A 14,983-nucleotide genomic window follows, 5' to 3' on the forward strand; every position below is an offset into this window, starting at 1 on the left:
CTGCTGGTCAGACCGGGGGTCGTCCTCTGCTGTCGGGATGGCCGTTTCGACGCCTTCAGGGGTAGTGACTCCCTGGGCGGCCTGTTCCAGCGCCTCCCCTCTCTTTCTGAGAAGAAATTCTTCCTGATGTCCAACCTGAACCTTCTCTGGTGCAACTTGAGGGCGTTACCTCTTGTCTGGCCACTTCAGTGTGGCTGCTCGCTGCCTAGTGCTAGTAGGGAAAGAGGTTTAAGTAAATTAACCTTCCTGAGCTGGAGACTGACAGGTGTGCTACATGAGAGGATAAGGGAACTGCCAGTGTGCTACCAGGTTTCTAACAGAAAGGGGTGAGAGAGAATATCCAGAGAACGATGTTCTGAGCAAGTGGCTGCACTCTTATCTTGCTGATAAGATAGGGAGAAGTGCAAAAAGAAAAAAATTCTTGGAACTGTACAAGAGCCTGCTGCTGCTCAGGTTAAAAAGCAGGCTCCAAAAATCATAGAGTCATAGAATGGTTTGGGTTGGAAGGGACCTGTAAGATCACCTACTTCCAACCTCCTGCTGTAGGCAGGGACACCTCTCTAGACCATTGCTCAAAGCCCCATCCAGCCTGGCCTTCAATACCTCCAGGGAGGGAACATTCACACCCTCACTGGGCACCCTGTTTCAGTGTCTAACGTAGATGTGATATTGACTGCAGAAAGTATTATTGAAGTTCCTTTTTTTTTTTTTTTTTTTTTTTTTTTTTTTTTATGGGGAAATGGTGTTGTGCAGCTATGGAACAACAGCAGCTGTCCAGGAGTTACCACACTTAAAGAAGAAACAACAGCAGAGGAAACTGAACAACAAATTTCTGTTTGTATCCTGACCTCTGACCTGGTATGCCATTGACAGTAGTCATACTAGATGATCCTTCAACTATTTCTGCCCAAAACAGCCCTATGTTTTGTCCTGTTGTCTCCTTCCTCCTCACTGCTCTTTATTTCCAGACACTGCTTCTCACTGATCTCACCTCAGCCTCTCTTTATTTACCATAGCCTCACTCAGGCTGCTTTTCTTTTTGACTCACAGTTCCTCTTGTTCAGATTTCCTCTTGAGATAAGGAGCAGCTGCTTTTATCTCCTTTAGCCACCTGACTGCATATAACCCTTGCCAGTATGTCACCCACTTTGCCAGATCTCTCTCCAGTGGTAATGGAAGATTTAAAAAAATTTGGACATGGGATGCACTTAACAAAAATTCATGCAGAGGGAGCTCTGAGAGCACAAAGTTGGGCACATTGAAGAAACATTGGCTCTGTGATAGTGTTATGCAAAGAATGCCTAGATCTACCAGAACATTAAATACAAGCTGTCAATTTTCAAAAGTACCAGTTTCTCCAAAGGGAGGATGGCCAAATGGCTGTGCAAAACCAACAGTAAAAAAAACACTTGGAAAATGGGTGTTGTACACGTGCATATACATGCATATTGCATGTGCAAGTAGTTGTCATGTGTAGCGTATAAACAAAAGGCCCAATGCAACATATATCGGGTCTAGCAAAGCTTGAAACAGAGCTCCTCACTTGCATCCAGCAAATCCCTTAGAATTGTGTGTGTATATATATATCTGTAGCTATATAGATAGATAGATAGATATAAACGGCTGTGGTGCTTCATCAGGTTCAGCTTCTTTGGGGTCAAGGTTCAAAATGCTGAGGAAAGGGACACAATTGCTGAGCTTGCTGAGAACTGCCAGTAGAGCAGTACTTGCTTAACATCTCCAAGCCACAGGATGAGCTGACCCAATGCATATTTTGATGAGATTCCCAGGACACTATATAGCTTGCAGGGAAGAAATATGATTTAAGGGCTCCTCTGGGAGACAAAGCAGCCTGAGAGAGGAAACCCACGCCTTCTGTCAAGACACCCTGCCAAAGGGCACCCCAACAGATCATGAGGCCTAAGGGTTTCATGAGGAAGCATTTCAGCTGCCTCACATACTGCAGCTCAGAAGATGTATTGCAGGCAGCCCCATGGTCACAGTTTTTATTTTAACAACACAACCAGTGCTGTTTGTTCTATGGCACTGTAGAGGGCTCCCAGCCTTGCTGCCACCACACAACATGGCAGTAGACTCAGAGCATTCTGGGAGCTGTAGTCCAGCCGTGGACGCCGGGTCGCTCCCTCACATCAGAGGGATAAAATATTCAAGCATGTTTGCTCAGGTATCAATTAAAGAATTTTCAGAGATGCTCCTGTTCAAGCTGACTACTAACGATAGCATGAAGATCTTGTATGTGTAGAACACAAATTGCAAAAGTGAATTTCCAGAAAGAGGGATAGAGACACACACACTTTGCTTACAATTAGTAGTAAATGTGCAGTAGTAGGTTGGTCTAAATCACTTTAAACTGTAGGATATAGCTGTTTCTAATAGAAACAATAAAGGACTGACTCTCAAACACTGGCAGGTCACCAAGCAAAATACACAAATTTGCAGGACACACTGGCTCTGAAGGATTTGCTACTTATTTCATCAATGTTTTCTTATTGTCTGAATGAAAGAATACTCCATAAGACATAAGTGAGACCTCTGAATATGATTACATCTGGAAAGAAGTCTAGGGGGAGCTTTTCCAGCAATATCCTGGCAGAAAGTATGCCTAAAGCAGTGATCATGGACACAGTTTCTGATGTGTTTGAGGTTTTATGTGTAATTTAATCAGCAGTTTTGCCTTCAAGGAGAACCAGTTCCATCAACAGCTTCTTCTTCAGTGAGCAAACTGTATTTTCCTAGATATCAAATGACTGCTTGGATCATGTTTAGCAGAAGTCTCTTACATATAGATTTTTTTTTTTTTTAATCTTGTAATATCATGAAGACACAGTTAGTTTAACAAGATACACATCCTTGTAACAGTTATTTCAATCCTGCCTGAGCTTCATTCTTTCATGTGGGATTATGTTAAGTTGGCAGATGTGTAGTTACCTAGGTCATCCAGTTGCTCCACTGCTTAGCCTGCACACGCTGAATGGGGAGACACACTAGTCAAGGTAGCAAAGCTCAGTGGTGTACCCAGCAGTGTTTGCATGTATTCCAGCATCCTCAGTGTTAGTACTCTTCTTGTAAATGTTGGTGGAGCATCAACTCCAATGTACTTAACCAATCAATATTTCTAACCCTTCAGTGAGTTTTTCTTTAAGATTCCTCTCCTATTCCTTCAGGCTAGGAAATGCCAAGCAGAAATTTTTAGGCATTTTGAGGGTATGTTGGCTTCATGAGTCTTTCATTGTATTGCTTGGATTGAAATCCCTTAAGATTATGTAATTTTTTCCCTATACCTTCATTTAGCAGTGGTCATCTGCATAAGCCATACTGTGTGCTTTGTTTGCTAGAAAGCAAATAAATCTTACTGAATTGTGATGCATGGAAAACATGATATCTGCACTTCAATGCAGTAAAAGGTCAATCATCTCCTTGAAGTTAATAAAAATTAACTTAAACACCAACATAATACTGTCCTACATTTTTTGAGGTAATCCTCAAAAAGCTGAAGTGGTAAATGTTTAAGGAAAGAAACGCATTTATCCAGTATCTCTACAAACTAATTGTTTCATTTTACTAAGGCAAGACCTGCTCTTTTCAAACCTCCTCAGTTAAGTTCTGGCACTTAGGCTCATTTTGGCTGTTTACATTGGCTTCATAAACCTTCAGCCTAAACAGAGAAAGAGAAGGAGGGTTTCTTCCCATGAAACAGCTCCAGAGAGACATCGCTCAAATGAAGCGTACTTCCTGCTTCAACGAAATTAAATGGAGAGATCTTAAAAAAACACCATACACACAAATATCCCACCTAATTTACTGTGATGCTACAGGCATCTCTGGCAAGAGTAGGGGTTGGTTTCCATAAACTACAAATAGTGAGGTGATTGGTAGCTGTGGGGGATGTTCCTCCTAATGTTCATGTTTGGGTATCTATTGCAAACTGAGAAGTTTCAGGCAAAGCAGTTGGTTGCTTCTAGGACAGAGCTAACATCTGGTGCATAATGTGCCTTGGAGAGTGAGGGTGGCAAAAGGAGAACACTGGGCAAGGGAGAGGGAAGGAAGGGAAGCTGATGTGGCCTTTGCCTGGTTCATAACACTTCTGAAGTGGGCTCCAGCATATGCCTTCTCCTCATCTGGATACTGTCTGGGACAGCGCGGGTTGACATGAGCCAAAGCTTACAATTAAGCATAATGAGCAATTAGCAGCTCGGTGCTTAAGCTCCTTTCCAGGCCATGTTTTTTCTAGTGTTGTAGACATAGCCTTAGAGACCTGTGGGTAAGAAAACATTACTCTGTACATGATTGGTGGAGACTTGTTTAATTTCAGAAGGTCCCAGACCAGGGTTCCTTAAAGCAGCTTAAGGACGTTCTTTTCTCCTCCACCACAGTCAGCTGTCCAGGAACAACTGTGTGTGCAGCAGGGAGGCTGATCTGAAAAATCAGAATGGATTGAGATCTTATAGCTGCACCAAAACTGGGCTTGGGCTGAAATGCAAACAATATTTAGTAAGAAATATTCTTTAAAAAGAAGAAAAAGGAAAAGGAAAGGTAAAAAAGGAACTCCAGGTGAACATCTCAATTACACATTATGTCAATATTTTTTGCCTTTGTTTCTGGCTTGTAAAATCACAGATTTACAGAACTACAGGGGTTGGAAGGGAACTCTGGAGATCATGTAGTCCCACCCTCTGCTAAAGCAGGTTCCCTGCAGCAGGTCACCCAGCTGGGTCTTGAATATCTCTAGACAAGGAGACTCCGCAGCCTCTCTGGGCTGCCTGTTCCTCTGTCACTCTGACAGTGAAGAAGTAGTTCCTTGCATTTGTATGGAACTTCCTGTGTTCCGCTTTCTCCCTGTTGCCCATTGTTCTACTGTTGCTCACCAAAAGCGAAAGAAAGGGTGATTATATTTCAAAGCCAGCAGTTCTTTGTTCAGAACAGGTTCAAAATGTGCAAAAACTGATGCATGTTTGACAAAGCACAGAAAAGCGAATGTAACAAATGCACTGCCTCAAAGCTTTCCAGTCAGCTGAGCACGCTTGTTCTGAGAAAAAACTTGACCACAGTGGGGTCAGTGAAGCTACAGATCTTGAGGGAAGAAGAGAGTATGAAATATTCATAGTCACATGTAATTCACTGACTGTTCATTGAGGCTTTACAAATGTGCAGCCCCACCCACAATAAGGAATGTATGCAACATTTAGCTGATTTCTTGCACTACTTTGCATTGCTATAGAGGACAAAGACTGCAGAGGAAGAAGAAGTAAGGTATTTATACGTACCAGATACCATAAAGATTAATTGTCTGTAGTATCAAATGCTGTCTGTCTAAGTATTAGTATTGCATGTGTTTTGGTTTGGGAAAAAAAAAAAATGTTTTCTTGGAATCCAAGCCTCCATTATTACTGGCCTTCACACTGAGACATCATAAATAATGCAGAAAGCTGCTGCCCCAAAGTCAGGAGCTTGGAATGGATAAAGAAAACACAGCTCCTACGGCTGCCTTGTGTCCGGAGAAGTGCTGAGCCAGGCAGAGTGCAAGGGCATGTGCAGTTCAAGTGGGGAGGGAACAGCTCCAGCAGGAGAGCTAGGTAAGTAAGAGCTTTCTAGCAACAGCAGTGAATCAAGGAGCCTGCTCTCTGAAGTCTGGAGCAATGGGTTTCTGGATGCGTGGAGCATGGTGGGCCTGTGGACCAGAACATATCCCCAGCTGACAGAGCAGGTTGCTTAGGGTATGAAGGGCACGGCATGCCTTAGGACACAGCCTTCTGCATTCTGCAGTGCTCACAATACAAAAAAAATGGTGGGTTTTTTGGTTGCTCTTCATTTTAAAGCCACTCTCTTGGTGCAGATGTTCGCAAGGAGGCAGTCCCATGATGTAGTATGCAGTCCTTGAGTTTAACCTACTGCAGAGACAAGGATGAAATCCTTGGCTTTTGGAGGGCACCTCTTTCCTATGAACTCTTTAAGCCCAGCAAGCTTTCTTTTCTCTTTTCCTCCATTTCTTATTTAACGTTTTTGATTCTTTGTGCTCTTCCAGTGCATCCTTTTTTGTCACCTGCTACCACTTGATTTTTCTCAAGTCTTTTCCCCACACACTGCCTATTTTTGCAGGCTGGGAAGAGCTGAAACGACGTTTTGTTTTCTAAAGTAATGGGCTGATATCCATCCCTGTCATGGAAAATCAATGAGAAAATTTGCATCTGCATTTTCACAAAAGCCTTTTTTTAAATTCCTGCTCTGCTTTTCAAATAAGAAACTTGAAAGTAACTCCCTGAGGCTTTCTAGAAGTGCTCGGGAAAGACTTCTATCAGTGTAAGTTTCAAGCAAGCATCTCCCACCCTGCCCATGCTACAGTTTCTAGTCTACTCTTGCAGCCTTCAGCTCCCCACACCTGCTTCCCTTCTTGGTGCACAAGGTTCTTAGTTATGTTCCTTTCATACAGGGTATTTGGGGTGAGTCAGAAAGGGCAGGTGGAGAGGAGCATAGGCACTGGCTCAACATTTTTCCTCATGTAGCTGTAGGAGTACAAATTGGGAAGTCATTGAAGTAACTGATACTAAAATTTGACCTTGTGCACTTATTCAAAGAGTCAGTAAGGTTGATGTGAAGTATGGGCAGGCAAACTACACTTTTCCTTATGAAATTATGTTCCACAAAGACTGCCAACATGTTGCATATCTTCAGTTTATATGCTGATAGAGTAAAATCCTTCATTTCATAAATCCATTCTTTTGCTAAGCTGTTCTCTGCAGTCATCTGTCTCCAAAGTAGAGAGGTGGAGGAGACTTAAAAAAAAAATCTTTTTTGATAGATAACAGTGTTTATGGTTGTTTTATTCTGTAAGGCCGTGCAGTCACCACCACTTTCTGCTTCTCCCTTAACTTCTGTTCCTGTACATTGAAGAAGTCAGGCACAGCAAGGTACCAAATGCCAAGGTGCAGAGTGCCACTGAAATATGTTGCAGCATGAGTGTCCAACCTTTTGGCTTGCCTGGGCTGCACTGAGTGAAGAGGAATCGTCTATAAGGCAACATCTATGAAGGCTGCTCTGAAAGTAATGCTTCCTAATTGTTTTCATGGAAACTACAACAGATACAAAAAACACAGTAACACTGTTTCATAGAGCAAATTCTCAGCTACAACGCACTCTTTTTCAGCATACTCACCACCATTAGCTATTACGTTCAATAGCAATGAATAAGGGCCTGCATGCCGTGTTCATAATGATCTGCACCAGCAGAGGTGATCCACTGTCACTGTTGCCACTGCTGAAATTCACCACTCACCACCTCACTGTGCTCACATCCACTGCTTGGTCTCCAACATTCAGCAAGTGTCAGTGGTTGTCGACAGATCCATTTTTTTTCTGCATGAAGGAATGCATTTCCACTCTTTTCTTCATCTGCACTGCCAAATCAGACACCGTTGTGACATTTTGCCCCTCTGCTGCCATCTGTCACACAGCAACAACACGTAATGGATACTGGTGAGAAGGTTCAACCTCTACTGCCATACCACCTACATCTGCCTCTGTTGTTGTAGGCCAAGGTCGTAAAATAGGAAGCTACTCTCTGAAAGGGTGGTCAGGCACTGGAATGGGCTGTGCAGAGAGGTGGTGGAGTCACTGACCCTGGTGGTGTTCAAAGAGCGTTTGGATGTTGTGTTGAGGGACATGGTTTAGCGGGAACCATTGGTGAAGGGCGAATGGTTGGACTGGGTGATCCTGTGGGTCTTTTCCAACCTTAGCGATTCTATGATTCTATGATTCTATGGTTATTTTCGGAGCAGCTCTCATAAAATATATAATATAGTAAATGTATGTAAATAACATGTTTTAATTTTTAATGCTTTTTATTAAAACATATAAAAAAAGAGAGCAACAAAACCATAAAAGTAATGGGATATGTGATCTTATTTTTGGCTCATGGAAGCCTGTCAAAGAGGCATGGTCAGATTTTGATTGCAACTCTTACACATTCCATTTGAAAATTCACAGGTAATGTATGTATGTCAAATGAAAATGGAGTTGCAAATAAATTGAGCATTTTTTCAGCAGTCATGAAACCTGTTCTCAAATTCCTGTATCAGAATGGAAAGCACGGCTGCATATATTTTGCTGTTCACAGAGCTGTGTTAAGCCAGCGTATCAAAATGCATGAAGTTAATTGTCATAACTGAGTTAGCGCTGCACTGCATCCTTCTTGTGTCCCAGTTTCAGCCCAGATGGTGCCGATCACACACCGATGTGTGGTTGGTGCTGAGCGATGGGTGCGTATCTAGAGCCGTGTTACAGCATTCCTTAAAGATTAAGCTGTCTCTGGTACTGCAGGATCTTGACTATACAACTTATGGTATATCTGTGCAAAAAGGCTACCGGGGTAACCTTTGGAAAACACGAATGAAAATACCTAGGGTGATACAGAGTGCATTCCTTGTGGCACGCTTAAAAGTTTCTCCTCTTACATGAGAAGAGTTCTTTTGAATTATTTCTAAACAAACTGATAGGGAAAAAATCCATACTGAAGAAGTTATTCCTTAACTTAATCCACTTTTTTCTTTGAAGAAATGATGGCGTAAGGAACTCTGATTCTGAAGTTTTAAAGTCACGCTTCCTCACATAGATAATTTTTCCTGTAGTTTGATATTTTTTCATACTTTATTTGACCCGTGTGCTTTCAAGTGACTTTTTTTCATGATTCACTAAAGTCTTTTAGGCATCTCCTGAGATATTTAGACCCTGAACATAAATTTCTGTAGTCAAAGCATTTGGGGGATGTGTGTTTTCTTTTCTTGCTTGCTTGGATAACCCCAAAATAACTTCAGTTTGAAGCTTGGCATGTAGCTACTTTGGAACAGAATGCAATTTTTCTGAGTGCTCAGAGAAAAAAAAATCTCTCTGAAACAGTAAAGATTGCAATACTGCTCCCCACACGGTGTTTATTTGCAAAGTAGGTTGGTAGTTTGGAGTGGCAGACTTGGCTTCGTGGGGAATAACCAGAAATGGTCTCTGCCGTCCTCACAGTGAGGATCTGACTGATGGGTTTTGGAAAAATGAATGTAAGGAGGGGTGGAGTTCTGGGAGCAGTTATACCTCTTCTCACATTTTCTTCTGCTCTCCCCAAATTGGTGGAATAAACGGAGACAAACTGCTGCTGGCAGACAATCTGTAGTGCTGTAGCCCTGGTTACGATTATAAAATGTGGGACATTTGGCATGAGGTGGAGGTCAGAGGTGGGCTTATGAGTCGAAGATCATGAGCATTGAGCGGCAGATGTTGTGGGAAAGAACTCAGGGATCCCAGCAGATCTCTGTGAATGAAACCAGTGTGAAACCTCACCCTGCAGCCTTTCTTTTGCTTCCAAGCTGTGAGTGGCTCGGAAACCAGCTCAGAAACGCAGTGCAAACGTTCCCCAACCCTTCTGCCCCATCACTTCATCCTAATTAAATTATAAGGAAGGCTAGGAAATCAATTTACAAGTGGGAGTGAAAAAACAAAGGTTTCTGGTTTTGGGTTCCCTCATTCTCAACGACTTTCTCCCATGGCTGAGAGTACCCCACCACATCCAGTGATGCACTGAGCGTCCTTCAGGCCTCTGTGAAGGTTGTTTGACTGAGTGTAAGTGCTACTGTGAAAGTAGTGATCAGGAATGATTTTGCAGATTGGGGCATTTTCCCAGGAAGTGAGACCTGCATCTGTGCCTGCTGTGGTCAGTGCTTAATTGTACATGGGAAATGAGAAGGGCCAAGAGGAAAACTCATGTTAGCCTGGTGCTGTACCCGCTGGCTGCATCAGTTCCTCTGTGTTGAAGAAAGGTGTATTTGGATTTCTAAGGTAGAGAAAATACCATAGGTAACATCTGTCCCATTTTACATGTGTGCTGTTCAAGGGGCTAGGAATAAGACATCTCATAGGTCAGCATTTTTTTTTTCAATCAAATCTATCTAGTAACTTCATATTTAAATTAATTTTAGTACAACCAAACATTTATTTCCCAATTAAACTGGTTTTTTTAGTTTTCATTTGTTCAATTTTAGATATAAGCTTTGTTATTTTAACAGTATAAATATTCCCACCTGCTTGGTACATAAATATCAGGAGATTTTATATACTAAATTAAAACAAAAAACAAAAATACCCCTTAATCTTGTCTATTATTGAGTCTGCTATCACCAGCACATAGAGAATTAGAAATGTCGTATGCTGTCAAGCCTTGAGTTATTCATTTCTCAGCATATTTATTCCATTCTAAATGAGTATGTCTTTGTTCCTTCTTGTCTCTTCTGCCTTCTGTTGTTAGTGTGCCCTTGACTAAACAGATTTTCCCAGGGAGGAATAGTCCATTTAAAGAATGTACAATGCAATTTGTTTATTTTGCCATGTGCAAATACAACTATCGAAAGTAATACACCTCAAAAACAGAGATGAGAAAAGCTTTTCTGCTGCTGGGCTCATTATATTCTTTGGTTCTTATGCTGGAGGCCCCAGAAATAAGCAAAACAAATAAGCCCGTGTTTGAAATTCTCCATTTTGTTGGAAAAGAAGCACAAGCTAAACTCAGTTCCTACTCAGCAAAGCATATTAGAATGTGCTGAAATATTAGTATCTGCTTAAATGTCTGGCTTAAACTGTGCCTAAATCTTTCAAATTAAGAAAAAATAATTTTTTAGAAAGAGAAAACTTCTTGGCTGTTCTTCTAGTGATTACATTAGCATGTAATTCAGAGAAATTTAGAGACAAGCTGGAAAATGGGAAATGCACATGCCCTGGTTGAACTAGATTTACAGGAACACTTTGATACGGCTCCATTTAATGGACTAGTTAAACTGAAGGCAGCAGGGGATCCTGCTTGAACCATGGGAAAGAATAAAAAACTTGGCTACAAGACAAAAGAAAATACAGAGGGGAAAAATGGATTTTTGCCTAATAAGGAAAAAGAGGAAGCACTAAACTATTTTCTTATAAGGCCTATTGTTATTACCTGTCTTTCTAATAAAAAGTAGATCTTGAGAGGAAAGTAAGTCACACCGTTTAGCCTGATATTGATCTGGAGCCCCTTCTTGTTGCAGGGAATTGAATGAGACGATATAAACTGACCTGGTCAGACCCATGAAGTTTTGAGGCAACAGTGTTTCAAATTATATTTTTATCTATAAGCATGGCTTTTCCACTTGACTTTAAGACGGTGCAAATATTTAAATTCCCAAGTCAGCAAAATAGTTTGCAGTCATTTACATTATGGTAACTGAGCTTGATATGCTGCTAGAAAAAAGAAGAAATGTATAAGAGACATCCAATATCAATTGTATGAGATGTGTTATACTTATTTTCCTTGTGTGCAGTAGTAAAGAATGACTAAAGGTATCTGGCAAACCAGAGGCCTTCTGATGCCCAGAGGAGTGCAGGTCCTAATTCCTGGTCCATTGTGGTTCTTGTGCCTGACATTTGAGTGCCTAGGGGCCAAGGGGTCCTGCAGGACTCTTCTTCATCAAGGATCAAATAAGAGCTACCCTGGGAATTGGTGACAAAACCTGCCAATTCAGGAGAGTCAGTGTTGGATGGAATCCCTGTGTGGGCGATGTGGACTGAGGTGGACCGTGGGATCTTCTCAGGTTGAGGGGAACATAGGACGAGAGTCGAAATAGGCTGAATAATTTATGAAGTGAATCATTTTCAATTACCTATATTGCTCTTTCTGATACTGACGTTGGAAGGACAGGATGTTGGGACTATAGAGAAGCTGACTAGAGTAAGTGGCTTGTTCTCATCCCATATTAATACAATATTTGGCATCCGAAGGATGACATTTTGCACTTAGATTCCTGTGTAGACTAAATCACTTTACATGACACTGTTGTTTTCATATTTCTACTTAATTTATTTATTGGAGTCAATTGTTTATATCAGACTACTTGTGTAATGTCCAAACTTCTTCTGATTGTGTATACTAAGCTGTTAAACAGAATAGCCTTGGCTATTGAAAGTAGCATAGATTTATATCTCCTACATATCTGAGAATACTAAGGACTAGAAAAAGGTCCTGAGAAATGTTTAAAATACTTTTGAAAAGGAGATTCAAGGCAACTGACTTAGACCTATAGAGCATAACAGAGAGAGGACATAATTTATAAAAAGAATATGGTCTATAGAGAACAAATAAACTTAAAAATTAAGACTGAAGGACATTTTACTGCTCAAGTTCCAGAAAACTAACAGATAGGAAAAGACACGGTTATTTAAACACTGATAAATGAACACAGAAATACTATTAGACTCTGGTCATATTTCAGTGTATAAACAAACCCAGTCCTTCCTTCACAGTAACATAACATCATTCTAAGGCTAAACATAGTTGAAGGTAAGGCAAATACTTCATCTGATTATATTACAGTAATCTCCCACGTTTTAGTGATACATTTAAGTGAAGGAATCTGAGTGTGAGCAAGAAAAAAAAATGGAAATGATCCTATTCACAATGTAATAGAGACTCTGATTTGTTATGGAAAAGTTTATCAACCATTTCCTGGAAAGCAAACTTCCTGGGCAGTTCTGAAGCCCACTCACCTGCTCAGACACAAGCTGGGGGAGGGTCTGGCTTTGGCACACTCTTTCTTCCTCAGGATTGCTTTTCTGTTCAAGAATATTTGAATACAGCACAAAATATAGTTTTAAAAATATCAGCCTCGGCCCAACACAGTTCTGTGTAGCTTCAGGTGTCATTGAAGTATGCAGATACTCCCAGGAGCCCTGTCTGTTTCTTTACATGTGACGTAATTACGAAGAGGACAACATTTTTCATCTAAATGATTTCTGGTGCAAATGATTTGCAAAGGCATCCTTGATTTTTGTGGAGGCATTTGCAAGCATTCTTCCTGGTACTCGACTTCTATTAAAGAGCCAAGTAAGGGAATGAGTAACACTTCATATTCTAACGACAGAAGAAAACCCTTTCAGGATGAGCCCTTTCCACATTCTCAGGTTTGAAGCGCACCTCTGGTATTGCTGAGAACCTCCAGACCTCTTGGCATATGAACCTCTTCAGAAACTGTCCTACCCAGATTGTGCAAACATGATAGCACCAGTGTTTGGATCCCAACATGCAGAAAACTTCACCTTGCTTTGTGTTTCCACCTGAAGGTGGAAAGTTTTCCTTTTGGCCCAGGCTGATTTCTGGGGTATTAGCTAAACGTTGCCGAGTTGATGGACAAACTGAGGTGTTCACATCTGACAGCGTCAGGTCTGTGCTGCCAGGTGATCCAGTAGAACAGATGTTGTATTCATTACCATGACTAACATCGCTTTTACAGGTGATCCAGTCAATGGGTTTGGATCAAGTAAATCTCTCATTTGTTTTGCTCCCACCAAGCTTAAACAGACTGGGTAGCATAACTATTTTTGAAAGAATGCTTCATTTCTTAAGAGAACTGCTTTATTTCATTCTGTAAAATGTTGTTAAAATGACTTTCCCACAAATAAAGTGCAACTTCTAAGAAAAAGCATTTCATATTTACCACTGCCACGTCTTCACTTAATTTCAAACTGATGTATCTATGGTGCTATTAGAAAGAAGTCTTCAGAGTGGTTATTCTTCTGCTTGTGCATTACCGTGTGAAGACCAGGGACAGAATCTGTGGTGTGGTGAGGTAGCTGTCAGGAGATCAGCCCCTGGCTTGAAGGCAACCGCAGGCTAAAGCAGACAGCTGATGTGCTAAGTATTACCTGCTTCAGCTACAAAAAGTAGATAAAGCTTGGGATTCAAAGACTTCAAAATAAAGGAGTGTTTTGGTCTGGTTTTGGTTTTCACTTGGCTCAATTACAGTGACGTGTCAGCTCAGCCTGCTGCTGGTTTTACTTCCTGTTAGCAGACCTGAGTGTGCACATAATTCTCTTGACAACGATCCTGTTCTTGAACTCATATCCACGATATGCTGTGTGACTGAAGGGAAGACAACAGCTTCTCACAAAGCTGCCTCAGCCCTTGTGAGGAGCACATTTTGGTTTGTGAGGTACGTTTCCCTATGGTGCCTGTCTGAAGGTGGGCACAGGCCAGGCCAGGCAGGGCTGCCATCTCAAGATGATGGCAGAGGCTGAGAGGTTTCATGTCACAGAGGCTCTCAGCCACCTACAGGTGTGCTGCTGGCAGCAGACCTGCAAGTAAGACACACCAGTCACAGAAAAGATCAGAACTGTTGTGTGAATGGTTTATGTTGGGAAAGCAGCGAGCAGGCCCCTGCAGCAATGAGCTCCTGACAATGCTCCTTGTCTGTGACTCAGTGCAGGCCCAGAGCTCTGCAACACTGGATGGTAATGAGAGTGGGGCAGAACGAGCCATTATGGTTTTTCTGTCCTCTGATAGCTCCTATTTTCAGGCCACTGCATACACTAAGAATCCTACTTGCTAGAGCATAAAGCAAATAACTAAGCAGGAACCATTGTACTGTGGTGAAAGCAGGACTAGCTGGATCTGACAGGTTAATGGCAGCATTTATTTTTCCTCTACACAAGCTGTGCCACAGGAGCACGGAGCTACTTGTATGTCGGCATTTGTTCAGATCAGACTTAGGAAGTGGTTTTATAACACTGTGCCTGCTGAACATGCACTTGGGGGGACCAGTAGCGACTTGAAGGAGGCTTGAGAGCAACAGCAAAGTAACGCATGTCTCCTGGGTGCAGCTGATTGACTTCTGGTCTTGTGAAACAAAAAGGGGAATTACAGCTTGCCCAAAAGATTACAAAACAACAGGTTCAAGGATTGCTCTGCTTGGGTGTCTTGAGCACAGAGGCCATGAAGCCATAGAGGGCTAGACAGTGGAAGGACAAAATTAAACCGGATTAGGTAGTATTACTGCCATATGGCCCACTCTGCAAAAGGAGATTATTAATGATGGTAGTACTGATTAAAAAGAGGGGGGGGGGTGGGGGGGGGGGGAAGCAACACAAAGACAACCTGGCTGTAAAACTGAGTATAATTTGCTTTATC

The sequence above is a fragment of the Gallus gallus genome, chromosome 1, assembly GCF_016699485.2.
Source record: "Gallus gallus isolate bGalGal1 chromosome 1, bGalGal1.mat.broiler.GRCg7b, whole genome shotgun sequence".
Classification (NCBI taxonomy): Eukaryota; Metazoa; Chordata; class Aves; order Galliformes; family Phasianidae; genus Gallus; species Gallus gallus.